The sequence below is a fragment of the Callorhinus ursinus genome, unplaced genomic scaffold, assembly GCF_003265705.2.
Source record: "Callorhinus ursinus isolate GAN/ISIS: 27379988/994484 unplaced genomic scaffold, GSC_fseal_2.0 scaffold2, whole genome shotgun sequence".
In the NCBI taxonomy this organism is placed as follows: domain Eukaryota; kingdom Metazoa; phylum Chordata; class Mammalia; order Carnivora; family Otariidae; genus Callorhinus; species Callorhinus ursinus.
Window position 1 is genome coordinate 72,310,851 of NW_027397064.1, and position 17,292 is coordinate 72,328,142.

At 37.8% G+C, this 17,292-nt stretch overlaps 1 protein-coding gene across 1 annotated transcript in view; it reads right to left on the bottom strand.

Annotated features, from left to right (window-relative positions):
• Positions 1-17,292, bottom strand: part of GPD2 (glycerol-3-phosphate dehydrogenase 2) — a 212,275-nt gene extending 194,983 nt beyond the window's left edge. Inside the window, exon 1 of the mRNA XM_073883937.1 lies at positions 17,273-17,292. The gene's annotated coding sequence lies outside the window, so the exon portion shown is untranslated. The remainder of the gene's footprint in view (positions 1-17,272) is intronic.

Below are 17,292 nucleotides of genomic sequence, written 5' to 3' on the forward strand. Positions count from 1 at the left end.
TCAGACACTAGTGATGTTGGTAAATTATCCAAGGTCAAAACAGAGCAATAATTTTGCTAATTTTTTTTTTTTTTGCTAAGAACATTTTTTAAAAGTACCATGTTTTTACACAACAATTCTATAAAAGGAAGAATACTCCAGTGAAAAATTAAGATGACCATGGTCTGAGAACTAAAGATAGTCTCTTTCAAGAAAGCACCATGGCCATCATTATATGGATATTTTCACTGTGGACAGGTGAAAGCTCCATGGGTGGGCGCTGGGCCAGCTGCATAAGTCATGTTCTGATTCAGCAGGACTTGAGTAAGGTCTGGAAATGGGTTTTCAAAAGTACTTCAGGTAATTCTGAAGAGTGACCTCCACGGAGAACTACCATTCTAGGAGACATAAGGTGTGCTTTAACTGGAACAGGTCCCTATTGCCTGATTTCCCCAGAAGTTTCTCTCCTGTTCTCCAGTCTGCTTCTATTGCACTTCAGGCCATACTCCCCAGCCTGGCAAACCCATAATCCTGTCTCTTCTGGCCCTCAACTTCTAATAGTTAAACATATTTTCTCTTTTTCTTCTTGCCTCTGTGATTACCCGGTTCTATTTTGACTAGTTTCCTTATTCAGAACTACCAAGGAGAGAACAAAAGGCTTCTTTATGAGCCATTAACCACAAGCTTACAGAAAGGAAACACTGGCATGATTATTCCTAAAGACTGCACACCTTAGATACTTACCCTGGAAGGTAGAGAGTAATTCAACTTAATTCAAAATAACGTATGATTGCAACCTTCATCAATAATTTTATCTGAAATTATACTACTTGGGGCAACAGAAATCCGTTACATTTTGAAAATAGACTCAGTAATTCCTGTGGTCTGATAATGATAATGATAATATGATCCACGTCACTAAAGAACTATTCAATAGTTGACACTTTCTGTGTTATTTTCCTCACCCAGTTTCCAAGACCAAAGACTTACTGTGTTAAACAGACTCTTAACTATAGAGAGCAAACTGATGGTTATCAGACGGGGGGTGGGTGGCGATGGGTGGAATATGTGATGCGGATTAAAGAGTACACCAGTTGTGATGAGCACCCAGCAATGTATAAAATTGTTGAATCGCTATACTGTACACCTGAAATTAATACAACCCTCTATGTTAACTATACTGGAATTAAAATTAAAACTTTAAAAAAATTGAAAAAACAAAAAAACCACAAAGACTTACTCTGTTAATTGGTAGAACTCCGCTATTGCTCACTTTCCCTTTCTCTTATTCTCTCTCTAGCTCTTTCTCACCACTCCTCCCTCCTCTGCACCTAGTCTCTGCCATTGACATATCTGACATTCATCCCTCACTCTGTTAATCTTCCCACTGTGAGAAGGTCTGATTATATTGGTTTGTTATTACCCAACAAGGTTCTGATCCCTTGGTCTAATCCACAATGATCAAAGTAACAGGATGGGTTTCATTCTAAGCATTCAGCTATTTTTTTCCCCAAAGATCTTAGTAGAGGTAATATAGCTGGAAAAGCCTCTGAGGCTCCATAACCTTTGAGTACAATTTGGTTTGGCAAACAGCTAAAAAATCTCCAAGGAAGACTTAGCTAGGCAGAGAGAGAGAGAGAGAGAGGAACATCATATCCTAAATAATGACTGCTCTCACTTTTCTTCTTCAAAATAGGGAGATAACAGTATTGTCCATGAAAAGTCTGGATTTTCTTAGCCACGTATGGAGGAAAAGCTGAGACAGGTTTTTATCTGCTACTTTAGTAACCTCAGAATGAATGCCTGAATGTGTGAGAACTTGCCTCCTTGCTTCCACACTGCCTTCATGACATGACTCCTGCCAAACTCTGTAGTCTCTCCTCTCTGATTCTACATGCACAGCATGCCCAGCTATAACTAATTGTTTTCAGTTCTTTGTTCCATACATTTGCAGAAGCTGCTTTCTCATTCTTTTCAACCTTTCCAAACTTTATATTTACCTGGCCAATTTCTACCTGAATTCAAGATTCAACAGAAGCATGATTTCCTTCCTAAGCATAAATGGTCTTGGTGGCCATCTGTGGGACACACTATTCCTTACCCATACAAAGCCATTCCCATTTTTATTCTTTCAAATCAAACCCCAAATTTGTTCAGAAATCAGGCAACAATCCCTAGTTCTTGGGAAAGGTAGCTCTAGCAGTTGGTCTGAGCACTGTCAGGGGACCAGTTCATAACCAACAAGATGTAAAGAGAAGTCTATTGAATGGTTTTCTCTCCTTGATTAGTATAAAAGGAGAAACTCACATGTACACACCACATCCTGCTTCCCGCATTTAAACACTTGTTACCTGGGACAAGTGTGCCAGACACATTTGCATTACAGTCATCCTTTGACTTTGAGGGGAAGGCCAGTAGAATTGCAGAGATGGCAGCCTTAATGTCATTAAGCCACTGAGCCCAAATTTGTTGAAACCACTGCTAGCTGATTCTTTTGCAGCTGGAAAGCATTCCTTACTATTGCCTCCTCTGTGTGCATAAATGCAATAAATGCAGGCACTGAAGTGTCCCAGTCATCTCCTCTGAATCAATTCTGCCTAAGAGTGAAAACATCTTTACTCTTAAGCTGTCCTATATTATCGACAACAGGAAAGAATCTGTAATTGGGTATATTTGGATACATATTTACTATGCCAGTAAAAATAAGGCAGCTACACTGGCAAAAAGATCTCATGTGATCATTGAGTGGTAGAGTTTAGTATAAACCCATATTGACCAGAAATTTTCTTTGCAGTATGCCTGCATACAGAAATACAAAAAGGAAAAATTTTAGCTGTGTAGAAATAAAAAATGATTTCTGGTCTAATGATTTTCAAAGTCTCCCAATAAGACCAAACCTCACATTATGGGAGCCAAAATCATCCATCATCAGCTATATATGTTTCTTGGTCTATATTATTTCTGTCCCAGACACTGGAAGTCTGGACTTCTCCCAGAGAAGAGAACTGTCATCCTGTCACATGATTGCAATTGGCAAGTCTTACCAAGAAAGTTTGGCAGATTCTTAGAACAGGACTAACATATGTTTTATATATGTGTGGGTAGGTGTATATATAGCCATCCATCTACATACATATATGTATACTTATTTATTTATAAGCCTTAGTTAAAGTTAGAAAAATTAATTTAGATGCATATGGATAAGTCACACAAATTAGCAGTAGTTTAAAAGGAATTAGTATAACCCTATATGAAATCATTCTGATTTTTTTAAAGTAAAAATGCCAATGCAAATCTTAAAAGTAGAACATCATATTAATAACTTTTATCTTTAGGTTATTGCTCATTTATATCAATGATTCATTCACCCATTCAACAAGTGTTTATGAAACCAACTACAAAGACATGTAAAGACACAAAGACAAAGTCCTTGCCCTTGGGAATCTGGGTGCGCCTCATCCAATCCACTGAAGGCCTGAATAGAACAAAAAAGATAAGGAAGGGAGAATTTGCTCAATCTGCCTATTTTAGAGTTGAGACATCAGTCTTCTTCCTTCGGACTCAGACTGGAACTTACTGGTTCTTACTGGTTCTCAGGCCTCCAGGCATGGCCTGGAACTATACCATTCACTCTCTGGGTCTCCCACTTGTTGACCAGATTTCAGACTACTATAATTACATGAGCCAACTCCTTATAATAAATCTATTGATCAATCGATTGATTATGATCTATTGATCTGTTTCTCTGGAAAATCATAACTAATACAACTACCCATTTGTGATATACAGCCAGAATTAAACGTGATACTGGCCAGCATAGTTGTTGGTCTCCATCAGTATTCAGTGGTTTTGGTGCACAGGTTCTATCAGGTGTAACCAGGGTTGAAGCTCAGCCAGGTGAAAGAGGGCAGCAGAGAGAAGGGAATGACAATGAAGGGTGGGGATGTCCAGAAAATGAGAGTGGAAGTTATTTGATGTATCATCCACGTGGTTTGAAGTCAGTAAGAAGGAAGTGAGAATAATGGCAGAATAATAAAAAGACAATGAGCCATGTGCTAAGGTTATCAAATAAGAAGGCAACTAAGTTCTCTAGATGACAACAACGAGGAGGGGTAGTAGGTAACAAAATCTGATGACACAAACTTCAAAGAGCTGGGTGTTTGGAAGGATGAGAGAAGAGAATAGACTTGGAAGTGTCACTGGAAAGCAAGAAGAACACCCATCCCATAATCAGCCCTGTGGTTACAGAGGATGTAAAAGAGAACAGCCTACACTTACTACAGCACCTTAGGAATGATTTTAACAGGGCATATCCAGAGTTTACTTACAGTAAGATGGCAAAGGCAACATTCAGAATTGAAGTTGAAGATGCAGACAAGTTTGCTGATGATGAACTGTTAGCCCCAGGTGTCAGAGTGGAAGGGCTTGAGGTGGCAATAGAAGTAAAGAGCAGGTTAGATAAGTGGACATACGCAGTGGTATGAGGATGAATGTACAGGGTAGAGATCAGCAAATTTCTACAAAAGGCCCCAAAATAAAAAGTGTCTGCACAGCAAAGGAAAAAATTGACAAAACTAATCAAAGACAACCTACTGAATAGAAGAAGATAATTGCAAATGACATATCTGATAAAGGGTTAGTATCCAAAATACATAAAGAACTGATACAACTCAACACCCAAAAAACGAATAATCCAATTAAAAAATGGGCAGAAAATATGAACAGATATTTCTCCAAAGAAGACATACAGATGGCCAACAGACACATGAAAAGATGCTCAACATCACTCATCATCAGGGAAATACAAATCTAACTTACAATGAGATATCACCTCACTCCTGTCAGAATGGCTAAAATCAACAACACAAGAACCAACAGGTGGTGGTGAGGATGTAAAAGAAAAGGAACCCTCGTGCACTGTTGGTGGGAATGCAAATTGGTACAGCCACTGTGGAAGACAATATGGAGGTCATTCAAAACGTTAAAAATAGAACTACCCCATGATCCAGTAATTGCATTACTGGGTATTTACCAAACAAACAAACAAAAAAAAACAAAAACAAAACAGAAACAGTAATTCAAAAGTATACATGCAATGCACCTCTATGTTTACTGCAGCATTATTTACAATAGCCAAACTATGGGAGCAGTCCAAGTGTCCATCAATAGATGAATGGATAAAGAAGATGTGGTGTGTGTGTGTGTGTGTGTGTATATATATACACACACACAATGGACTGTTATTCAACCATAAGAAAACAATGAAATGTTGCCATTTGCAACAACATGGATAGAGCTAGAGGGTATAACGCTAAGCAAAGTAAGTCACTCAGAGAAAGACAAATACATGATATCACTCATATGTGGAATTAAAGAAACAAAACAAATGAGCAAAGGAAAAGAGAAGGAAAGAGAGGCAAACTAAGAAACAGACTCTTAACTAGAGAGAACAAACTGATGGTTACCAGAGGGGAGGTGTGTTGGAGGCCAGGGGTGGGAGTAGGGGGGGAATCAGTGAAGTAGGTATGGGGATTAAAGACTACACTCACCACGATGAAATAAAAGGCCAAATAGTAAATATTTTAAGCTTTGCAGGCCAGATGGCCTTTATCCTAACTATTCAACTTGGCCTTTTCAGTGTGAGAGCAGCCATAGAGAATATGTAAAGAAATGGGCGTGGTTGTGTTCCAATAAAACTTTATTTACAAAAGCAGGCAGTGGGCAGGTAACAAAGTGAGCCTGGGCTTCTGATTGTGAGCTAGGTAAGAAACAGAAATGTGGGTCAAAATGGATTTTTTATATCGTTTAAGAAGAGGAGGACAGCCAGTTTAAGATGAAAGATGTCAGGCTACCAAGTATCTATTTGCTCCTCAGCTCCCAGGTGTGGCAGTGAGGAATGTGGGAAGACCCCGACATGGAACTACTGTGATGGGGCAAGGAGTTTTGGTGAGTGCATCTGCTCTTGAATGGCCCCAGTGTAATACAGGACAGTAAATAGCTTTCGCCTGGAGCTGGAGGCTTGGGAGTACCACTTTACCAGGATGCTCAGTGTTGTTGACTCTAGTGACTTGACTCCAATTCAAGGGGAAAGGGCAAAACAAGGCTTCACAGAGGTGGAAATACATTGACTGTGTTTCTAAAGAAACAAGATGCAAGTGTGGGTAAATATGGGAAGGGGCAAGGTTTTCTTATTCCACTCATATCTGTAACCCAGAACTCAGTCACTGAGTAGGTTTAGTTACTTTAATATCTAAAGATGATTCAATAACTTCCAAACAATCAGTCTTTTAGATTTTGTTAGACTTCAAATTATCTAGCTGAGGGCCTGGTATTTTGCATCAGACTCATTTAGAGTCATTCATCAGTCACTCATTTTGACAGTATTTCGAACTCCATCTATTGAAACAATTAAAAAAGACCCCTGGGTTGAGTTCACTGCAGATACTAAGTAAACTCTATACCTGGAGAGGGCCTCCTGGGTGCTCATTTTAATGATTCTGGAACAACAGGTTTTCACCCCCATTTCTAAAAGTTTTTTTGTTTTTTTTTAACTCCCAGCCCTAATTATACCCTACAGAATTGGACCAAACATCATTGATGCTGCTGTTGTCTTGTTGATATTATTTAAACAGATTTCCCAAATGTTTAAATTATTCCTTTATAACAAACCAGGGCACTTTATAGGGAGATATTAATTCTTTAAGACCTCTGGAGTATAATTTGGTGTATTTTGCTAGTAATCTGAAAGTATCTAATGTGCCTCTTGATAGTAAATGAGGCCCTGGGATACTGGTTTAATGCTTATACTTGTGAGGTTTCTGTTATGCTGATGACAAAAGGGATGGGCCTGTCTTTTAAGAGAATGCTTCATTTGATCTTACTGAAGATAAACACAAAAAACCGTTTGATTCAATTAAAATACATAAGTGTGAAAAACAATCCTTTCCATTTCTGCTTTATAGTAAATTTATATTGTACTCAAAGACATTTAATGGTGGATTGAATAAAATTTAGTATTTATGTACCAATTATTTATTATATACAGAGTCCTGAGGAAACAAAATTGAACAAGGCCTGACGTCTTATATATCCCTCCTTTATTTACATATATATATATATCCTTTGTATAGGATTATATGTAGAGATATCTATATGTAGATATATACCCTATATTTGAGACTAAGAAAAATCAATAATTTAGAAAGAATATTTGAATTATACATCAATTACATAAAAAATAACAGCAGTTCACAATTATTGAACCCCTACTATTACTCAACATTATAGTAATCATTTTCATACATTAATTCATTTACTTCTCACCACAGCCCTAAGAGGTGGGTACTGCAGTGTATCACATCTGAAAGATAAGTAAAATGTGACTAACAGCTAGTTAGTGGCAGAGCTGAGTTTCAAAACTAGATCCATTTGACTTCAAAGCCCTTGATCTTAATCTCTATCTCATTATGCTTCAGAAACACACATTTTAAGCTGGGTAAAATCAATAAGTAAAAGCCAGTTATTGTAAGATATGGATTTTTGCCATTCTTGACAGACAGAAAAATGTGACATTTCAACTTCTGGCAATAGGTCTTCAAGAGTTTCTCTTAAAATGCAAATCTGTACTCCTAGAAGGATAACACATCTAAAAAATAAACATTTTCAAGCTCTTAACACATGTATCCCTGCAAAATCTTAAGCGGATAGGACAAAAGACAAGTAAGTTATGATAAAGTTAAAGAGTGATAGGTATGGAATGAGAAAGGGGCAAACCAGAGCAAGGGGTAGGAAGTACCACCTCCAGGAAACAGGTGGCATGAAAGAACTGGGTATGTGTGGTTAGGGCTCCTAAACGGGGCCAAGACAAAAGAACATCTAAGATAAGATGTTATAGCTACATGATTTTACACAGAGCCATTACTGCTGCCTCTCAAAAAAATTCAATGGTACATCATTGGCAAGTATGATAAAATGATTTGTATGAAGTCAAAAAACATAGTAGCTTCTTTAAGAAAGGATGGAAATACAATTTCTGTTGTCAGAGTGCTCATAATTAAGGAAGCATTTCTTTCCCTCTTCCGCACTTATTTGCTCCAGCCTTCTTTACACAACGTCAGAAGATTTTACTCATGATCCCTTGCAACATACGGTGGTGAAATAGCCTTAATACCCGAACAGGGATGCTAATAGAATTGATTGCTAATTAGTTCTGTTGCTCCTTTCATTGCAGTCACATTCTTAAGTTAGTATAAGACTTGTCGATATATGACTCATTCACAAAACTTCCCTGCAATTTTAGTTAAATACTTAGTTACCATCATCGCAATGCTAATAATTATAAGGATGATGATGGTGGTAATAATAATAAACTGAAGTGGTTTTAGGGGTAGAAATGTGAGTCTAAAAATGATATCTTCATGATCTGCGTTTATCCTACATCAATAATTTTGCATCAAATTTGCTCAATTTACAAATCAAAAATAGATTTTTCTGTCAGCAAAGATCAGTCTTGTATCTGAAAATCAAGCACAGCTTGTACATCATCATTAACCATAAAGGCTCTGAAATCAGAACTTAGCTGCCAATTTTGTTGATGATGCATAAGATGAAATCAAGTACAGCTGGCTCTTCTGTCCCATGCTAGCTCTGCAGTACTGACATTAGTGAAAAATCTGTTTGTTTTTTGCTTCAGGAAATTAAATAGCTATGACTAAAATGAAGCAGAGGGAACAGATATATCTGGGTAATAAACAGGTGCCATTTTTATTTTTAAGTTTTTTTCTTGCAGATTGATTTCAATTATTGCAAAACTACTTTAATTTGACCAATTGCCATGACCTCAAAGAAAATATTATGAAACTTCTTCTAAAAGACCACCAAGAAGAGCCCATTTTCTTGATAAATGGGGACCAAATAACACAACTCATTTATAATTTTAAATCCATCGTAAGTAAATACAATTTTCTCAATGATTATTCCTTCTAATAGAGTAGGCAAGTTGCACCTTAAAATAAATAGATTTATTTGCTGACATATCCACTGCTTTTTCAGAATGGACACTGCATGTGATTTAGGCCCAAACCTTAATGCCTTAGTTGTGGAAAAATAAACCAATTTCTATTATCTTGAAATGAGGTAATGTGAGAGTTTTCAATAAGGTAGCATTAAGTTAATGGCATAAAATTAATTTTTTTTAGAGGGGGCGTGTAGGGGCAGAGGGAGAATCCCAAGCAGGCTCCATGCCCAGCACGGAGCCCCAGGTGGGCTTGCTCCCAAGACCCTGAGATCGTGACCTGTGCCAAAACCAAGAGTCAGATGCTCAACCAACTGAGCCATCCAGGCACCCCTGGTATAAAACTAAATTTTAAATCCCTACATCATTTGGAAGTTTGGTGAATCAAGGAGATACTTACCCTCTTTTCCAGACAAGCATTAAATATGCGGGGCTAGCTCAGGGTTAAAGTAAGAACTGAACACACGCATATTAAGAGTTACCACTTCAGGAATTCCTGTGAAAGCAATCTGAGAGGTATTTTTTTTTTAAAGATTTTATTTATTTTTATTTATTCATGAGAGACAGAGGGAGAGGGAGAGAGAGAAGCAGAGGGAGAAGCAGGCTCCCAAGCAGCAGGGAGCCCGATGTGGGACCCGATCCCAGGACCCTGGGATCATGACCTGAGCCGAAGGCAGACGCTCAACCATCTGAGCCACCCAGGCGCCCCGAGAGGTATTTTTTTAAAGACACAAAAAGATGGGGAGGAAGAGATGAGCAGCGGTGACTTACTTTTGAAAATTAGAAAATAGGTGGATGAAATCTGACTGATTTAGCAGACCTCATAGAGTGGAAACTAAGCTGTAAAGGGGGAAAGCTGAGAATTCCCATTAACACAAGAGAATCCTCAGAACTTTCAAGAAATGGTAACACTAGATAACTGTGGAACTGAAAGTGAAAGAGGCAAGTCCAGTAAGGCTGGCTGAAGGACTGGGTAAAAGCTGACGGAGAAGAAATTATCTCTTTAGATTCCCAACTCCACACGAGTGGGATACTGAGTCTCCCAACCTTGGATAAAATCCATGGTTCTGTTTTGAACTGAGAGAGGCGAGGCGCAGTTGAAGACCTGAATATTCTATCGAAAACATCCCCTCAGACCCTTTCCACAGTCAGTTCCCAGGACACTGGCAGCCAGATCTCAACCCTCCAGGAAAGAGATAGATGGACTTTTCTCTGGGAACCTGTCCATCCCACTGGAAAGACCTAAAAATACTAACAAAGATGCCCAACACACAGCCTTCCCAGACCACCTTGCCATAAAGCTCAAAGTCAGAAAGCCCCATATACATATATGCATTCAGAGCTCCCTATTGGCTTTTAGACTTTCATTCTTTTTTTTTTTTTTTTTAGATTTTATTATTTATTTGAAAGAGAGGGAGAAGGAGCAGGGGAGGGGTAGAGGGAGAATGAGAACAGACTCCCCACTGGGCAGGGAACCCGACATGGGGCTTGACATGGGGCTTGATCCTGGGACTCTGGGATCATGACCTGAGCTGAAGGCAGATGCTTAACCAACTGAGCCACCCAGGTGCCCCTAGACTTTCATTCTTAATCAAGAGTAGAAAATCAAAAATTACAAGACAGCTGGAAAAAAAATACCTCTAACATGGAAAAGATACCAAAATAAACAAGCAAACAAATGCAACTTGGAAGAAATGAATACCATGCAGGGAGATATAAATTTATATACACAATATATTCATATGTATATGTATATGCACACACACGAACATTCGTATCTTCAGAGAATTAAGATAAGATTTCATAGCCTTAAAAAAAAAGAACAAAATATAATACAAGTGGAACATTCAGAAAACTACTGAAAATATATATAATAGTATAAATAAAAAATATGATACACCAATGTTTATAGCACCATTATTTACAGTAGCCAAAATATGGAAAGACCTTAAGCATTCACTGACAGATGGACGGATAAACAATGTGGTATATATATATACACACACAATGGAATATCTTTTTTAAAGATTTTTATTTGTCAGAGAGAGAGAGCGAGAGCACAAGCACGGGGAGTGGCAGACAGAGGGAGAAGCAGCCTCCCTGCTGAGCAAGGAGCCCAGTGTGGGACTCGATCCCTGGACCCGGGGATTATGACCTGAGCCAAAAGCAGATGCTTAACTGACTGAGCCACCCAGGTATCCCTACATATGATGGAATATTATGCAGCCTTAAAAAGGAACAAAATTCTGGTAGACACTGTAACAAGGCTGAAACCTGAAGACATCATACAATAAGCCAGACACAAATGGACAAATATTGTATGATTCTACTTAAATGAGGTACTTATAGTTATCAAAGTCATAAAGACAGAAAATAGAATGGTGGTTGCCAGGAGGCTTGGGGAAGGGAGGAATGGGGAGTTATTATTTGGTGTGTATAGAATTACAGTTTTGGAAGATGAAGAAGTTGTAGAGATGGATGGTGGTGACAGTTGCACAACAATGTGAATATAAGTAATGCCACTGAACTATATACTAAAAATTGGTTAAAATAGTAAATGTTATGTTATATATGTATTGACACCATAAAAATAAACAAAAAATTTATAGTACATAAGAATGTCAGTTAAGGAGTACCTAGCTGGCTCAGTCAGTGGAGCATCTGACTCTTGATCTTGGAATCATGAGTTCAAGCCCCACATTGGGTGTAGAGATAACTTAAAAAAAAAAAAAAAAGAATGTCAGTTGGGAGATAAAGTTGAGAAATTTTCTCAAAAAGTATAGCAAATTCAAATATATATATATATATACTTGTATATACAAAAACATACACATATATACATACTCAAAAAGAAACAAAGGAGAAAAAAGAGCATCAAGAGGAAATCATTAGTAAAATAATAATTATTAGTGAAATAATTCAGGAACATTCTCCACAACTATGAGATTAATTTCCAAATTTAAAGGTCTATCCAGCCAGTGCTCAATATAATAGATGAAAATAAAACTACATCAAGGCATAGCATTAGAAAATTTTTAAATATTGGAGTCAAAGAGAAGATCACAAAAGTTTCCAAAGAGGAAAAAATTGGGTCAGAAATCACAATGGCATTGTGTTTCTTAGCAGTAAGACTAGAGCAATGCCTAGAAATTTCTGAGAAAAAAAAGTATTTCCCATCTAAAATTCTATTGCCAACCAATGGGAGGAAAGAATAAAGAGATTTTTAAAAAATGTAAGATCTCAAAAAATTTACCTCCTAGACACTCTTGCTCTCTGGCTATTGGAAGATGTATTGTGAGGGAGAGAGAATGCGTGGTTCTGTGTGTGTGTGTGTGTGTGTGAGAGAGAGAGAGAGAGAGAGAGAGAGAGAAGAAAGAGTGAGGGAGAACACTAAGAAAAAGAGAATTATCTGGGCTAGAGGAAACGGGATCCAACCTAACAGAAAGAGGAGGAGAAGCCCTTGGCAAGGAGGATAGGATTACAGAGTGACTGCTCTTTCCCAGGCATACAGAGCAAACTCGAAACTGGACTTCATCAGACAACTTTAGGCTGAGGACAGCGCAGGGCTCTTTATAATCTCCTTTCCCTCTACACAGAACAGATGTGCATAGAGAAAATTAGTGGAATTAACACTTTAAATGATGATGGTGTACAAGGCAATACAAGAGTATGTTCCTAACTTAAATGGTTACACTGAATCCATTCAGCCATTTTTGCAAGAGCCTTCCATTTCTTGTAGACTACAGTACATAATAAAATACAAATCTGACTAAACAAATCAAATTTTCCTATAGACACATTCTTGTCCACAGGGGTAGGTATGTGCCTATGCTTGTGTGTGTATAAAATCTCGGAAAGGACATACAAGAAACTGGAGACGTACTTGGTTCTGGGGAAAGGAAGTGTGTGGTTAGGCAAAGGGGGTATGAGAAAGACTTATTTTTCAAAATGTATTCATTTGTTCCTTTTGATTTTCTTATCACAATAGAGATATGAATAAGTTACATTCCTTAAAAAATTACAACAGTCTTAACCAAGAAATTCACCTTCTAGGAGTTTATGCTAAAGAAATACCTGTCCATAGGCAAAATGATGTAGGTATAGGGATATCTTATAGGGATATCTAGCAAAAGATTGGAAACCACTTAAATATCCATTCACCTGGCACTGGTAAAATAATATATGTATATTCCCACAACGAAATAGTATGCAACCAGAAAAAAATTATTTAAAAGCCTTATATGTACTGATACAAAACCATCTCCAAAGTAAGTTGTTAAGGGAAAATAAACAAGAAACACACATATGTGTGTTCACATTTGCTTGTATATGCGTAGATTATCTCTGGGAGAAAATACAAACATTTTATAATATCAGTAGCCTGGAAGAACTGGATGGCAGGAGAATAGGGATATGACAGAAATTATTCTCTGTATACAATTTCGTACCTTTTGAATTTTGATCCATGTGAATATGTTACCTTTGAAAACCAAATTGAATTACAATTTTGAAAATGTGGGGCATTTTTAAATAACCTAGATTATTTTCATCTCGATTCTTTCTTTTTTCTCTATCGCAAAGCCAGTATGAGATCTTTCATCTAATAATAACACTCTGGTTGTAGTTCTGCAATGCTTAAGAAATAAAATCTGTTACTCCTGCTGGGATCAGAACAGTTGTCAGCATATGTGGGCAGCAGTGGGTGAAGAGCTTTTGAATTTAAGGCATATAAACTAAATACCAAAGTTGAATGTATTATAACATCATTGTTGATATAGGAGAAATTTTATATTAATGACATGTATAAAGATGTCAGTGGTGTACTTCTCTGTAAAACAGATGAGGACAAGACTATATACCAGCTTTATGCTATCCATTCCATCATGACAGACAAGGCATATGAAAAGAGAGGGATAATTGGAACTCCAGACTGGATTTCAAAGCTGTGTCTGGGCCCCTTTTCAATGGCATGACTTACTGGGATGCATAAAGGGGCATATTTTCTGGCTCTTCCTTTCTCTTCCATGTGTTTACAAAATCATTATGCACATTAAAAAATTCAGGCATGAACTTAACTTCACAGAAGACTTTTTAAAATGCTATAAATAACTAATTTTCAGGAAATTAAGTGGGTTGTATGGCTCTTAAGCCCCTGATGGAACATGATAAAGATGAGGTGCAGAGGTGAAGGGCCGTGCCCAAGAATTAATCCATTTGTATCGAAAATCTGTGTTCACTGACCCCACCATTGTCTCCATCTCATTACCATCTCTCTCCACCCAGATTCATCTATGACCAGAAATATTTGATGAAATTATAGAATTGTTAAAGAAGCATATCTCACAAGCCTTTTGATCATTTTGTGAACATTTACTTTCCTAAAAAAAATAGATTTTCAAGGACATCACTGCTTAACTGTAGTGCCATCTGTCTCAATATTGAAAATTTGCGTAATCTTTAAATGGGTAAGTCTTTAAATGGAATCTGTCTAGCATGGCAAGTGACTTTAATGGCACCTCTTAACCAAACGACTATCTATTAGCTTTGAATACCTAAGTCGCCAAAGGAATGGTGCAACTTTTCAAAAGAAATCCTGAGGACAATGAACAGGCAGAAAGAAGGATAGATTTTTTTATGGGAGGTTCTGGCAGAGCACAGGTCATGGGCCAGCGCTCTTTAGAAAGACGGCCAGGGTGGTGCTAGGGAGGAGAACCAGACCAGAGCAAGATAGCAACTGGCGACAGGAGACAACGTAGGTGGCTGTCGCCAAAATCCAGGTAAAAAATGATGAAAGCTGAAGCAAGAGGGAAGAAATAGCCAGATTTGAGAAGAGTAGGGGAGGCTTGGCAATGCAGTATTTAAAGGTAGAATGAACAAGAAGCTCTGATTCCTTTGACAAAGAAGGCTTTTCAGCCCCAGCCCCCAACACCCTGCCCCCCAGCTCTCACCCCCATGCCTGCTCCTGAGTCATCTGCTCTTCCATACCCCTTTCAGAAGCCTTGTTATCCATGTTCTTTCTCAGACCATTACTCATTTCCCTGCTACTGCCAAAAGTTGGGACCACAACACAATGGCCTTGGGGAGGTGTGATGAAAAGAATGTTATACTTGCTGACGTTGTTCTTTGCCTTGATTGTCCCACACACCACCACCCTAGTCCGTACAGGTGTTAAGAACAACTAAAGGTTAGAAACAAATGAAGAGAATTACAAGAGGAAGGTTAAAAACTGTTCACAAAATAAAACTTCCCAATAGTTCAGAGGATAAGAGCAATAAAGAACTTAATGTAAAATATTTACATAGAGATCCCTAAGCGCATACCCCAATTCCTAGCCTCGCTCCTTGTCTCAAGGTCCACTGTCATTTACTTTTATCTTGGACAGCACCTTCCTTCATTGCTCTACAATTATATATCTTCACTGCCTTATACCCTATTCATGGTAGTTTAATCTCATGGAGGGTTCATCCCTCTTTCCCAACCAGTGCAACCCACAGGATATTATTTGCAGCAATACTTTTCCCAAAGGCTGAGTCAAGCAACACAGGTCTTCCATAGCATAGTCCCTGGAGCGTTTGCATTTCAAATTTTGCCTATCGGTAGCAGTGAAGATTTGCCACCTCATTCTTCTTGATCATCTATTGCATTCCACACAAACATATCCCCCAACCGCAAATAATAATTATCAAAGACAATTCACATTAAAAAAAAGAAACATTTCCCCAAATATAATCTGTACTGAGTCTACCCTAAATGGAGATAACTGGCTATATTTTTATGCAGAGTTATGTCAGTTCCCACTTCCTTCATCCTCCTGCTTCTAACCATGCCCAGATTCCTATAGGTCTATAAGAAACAGGATGCATTACTGTAACCTTTTCAAGTGGCAGCAACTCCCTTCCTACACAAAGATGTTGAAATCATGAAATTATTAAAGAGTATGGATATGAATGTGTGTGTATGTGTGTGTGTGTATGCATATTTGAATAAAGTGGGTGGAGGGTCTTTTTCCAACCATAATTAGCTTGGCTCTGTTAAGTATCTGATTTCATTTGCTATTTGAACTGATGTTTTCATTCTTGGCTTTAATAAAATATTATCTAATCATAAATATTGTGTAGGTCGGAGGAGCACAGATATGCATAGGAAGTAAAACACTTAAACAGAATAGAAAAATCTTAAATTTAAAAGAGAGAAGAAACGTAGCCAAATTTAAAGAACAAGAATTCTTAAACTTTGCAATATATTGCTATATTTATGCAAAAATAAAGAATGCTATTATATAATGAGTTCAAATGAAATTTAACATTCCACTCTCTTAAAATTTATAACTTTGCAATTCCTATTATTGTGACAAATATTTTGATCACAAGGATTAAGTGAACTCTAAGGTCCCAGCTTTAAAAATGTACAACTCTTTCTACATTCATTCATTTCATGTAGTCAATTATTTCCACTATTCACAAAAGAACTGTTGATAGCTTAATGATCAGGTCCCTAAAAATTCCAAGAAGAATTAGAGAGAAAGCCTGCCCTCATGGAGCTCAGTCCAGTAGGGGAGAGAGAGAAATAAGCAACTGCATATAGGTCACAATAGAAAGATGTACTGAGTGTGACACAGTAAGTGATCAATTTTAGAGTGTAGGGGTGGAAAGTGTGAGGAGCAGGGCAGTGTTGGTATCAAGTAAAATTTCACAGAGGCTAGGGCATACAAGCTGAATCTTGAAGGGTAGATAGTATGAGAAGTCCCTTCCAGTCTGAGGAAAGAATTTGTGCAAAGTTACTAATACATGAAGTAGCATGGACAATTTGGGGAGCTATTTTTAGTTGGCTAGGACTAGATGCTAGAGGTAGGGTGTAGCAACAAAGAGATGGGAGATATACAGGGACCAAAGGCTGTTATGTTTCATGTCTCCTGCTTTGACCATTGAATTCTATGTTGTGCTGATCGAAAGGTTTAACATCTCTGGGACAAGAAGAGTTTCATCCTCCCTGGAAGTTTAATCAACAATGGGCACTCCCACTTGATTTTGACATGCCACTTCCTATGTGATAATACAAAGTTCCCCCTTGTTCTGCCCCGTAGCAGTAGCAGAATAAATTGGTATCATATGGTATGCATCCACTATTAGTCATCGGGTAAGTTCCGTACTTATTATGTCCCAGCGCTAAGGCCTTAAAAAGGCATTAGGGAGAAGTGTATCAGTTAGGACTCTTTCCAATGCAATTGACAGAAAATTCAATCCTAACTGACTTTGGCTAAAAGAGAACTGATTTACTCACATAACATGAGAATCTGATGA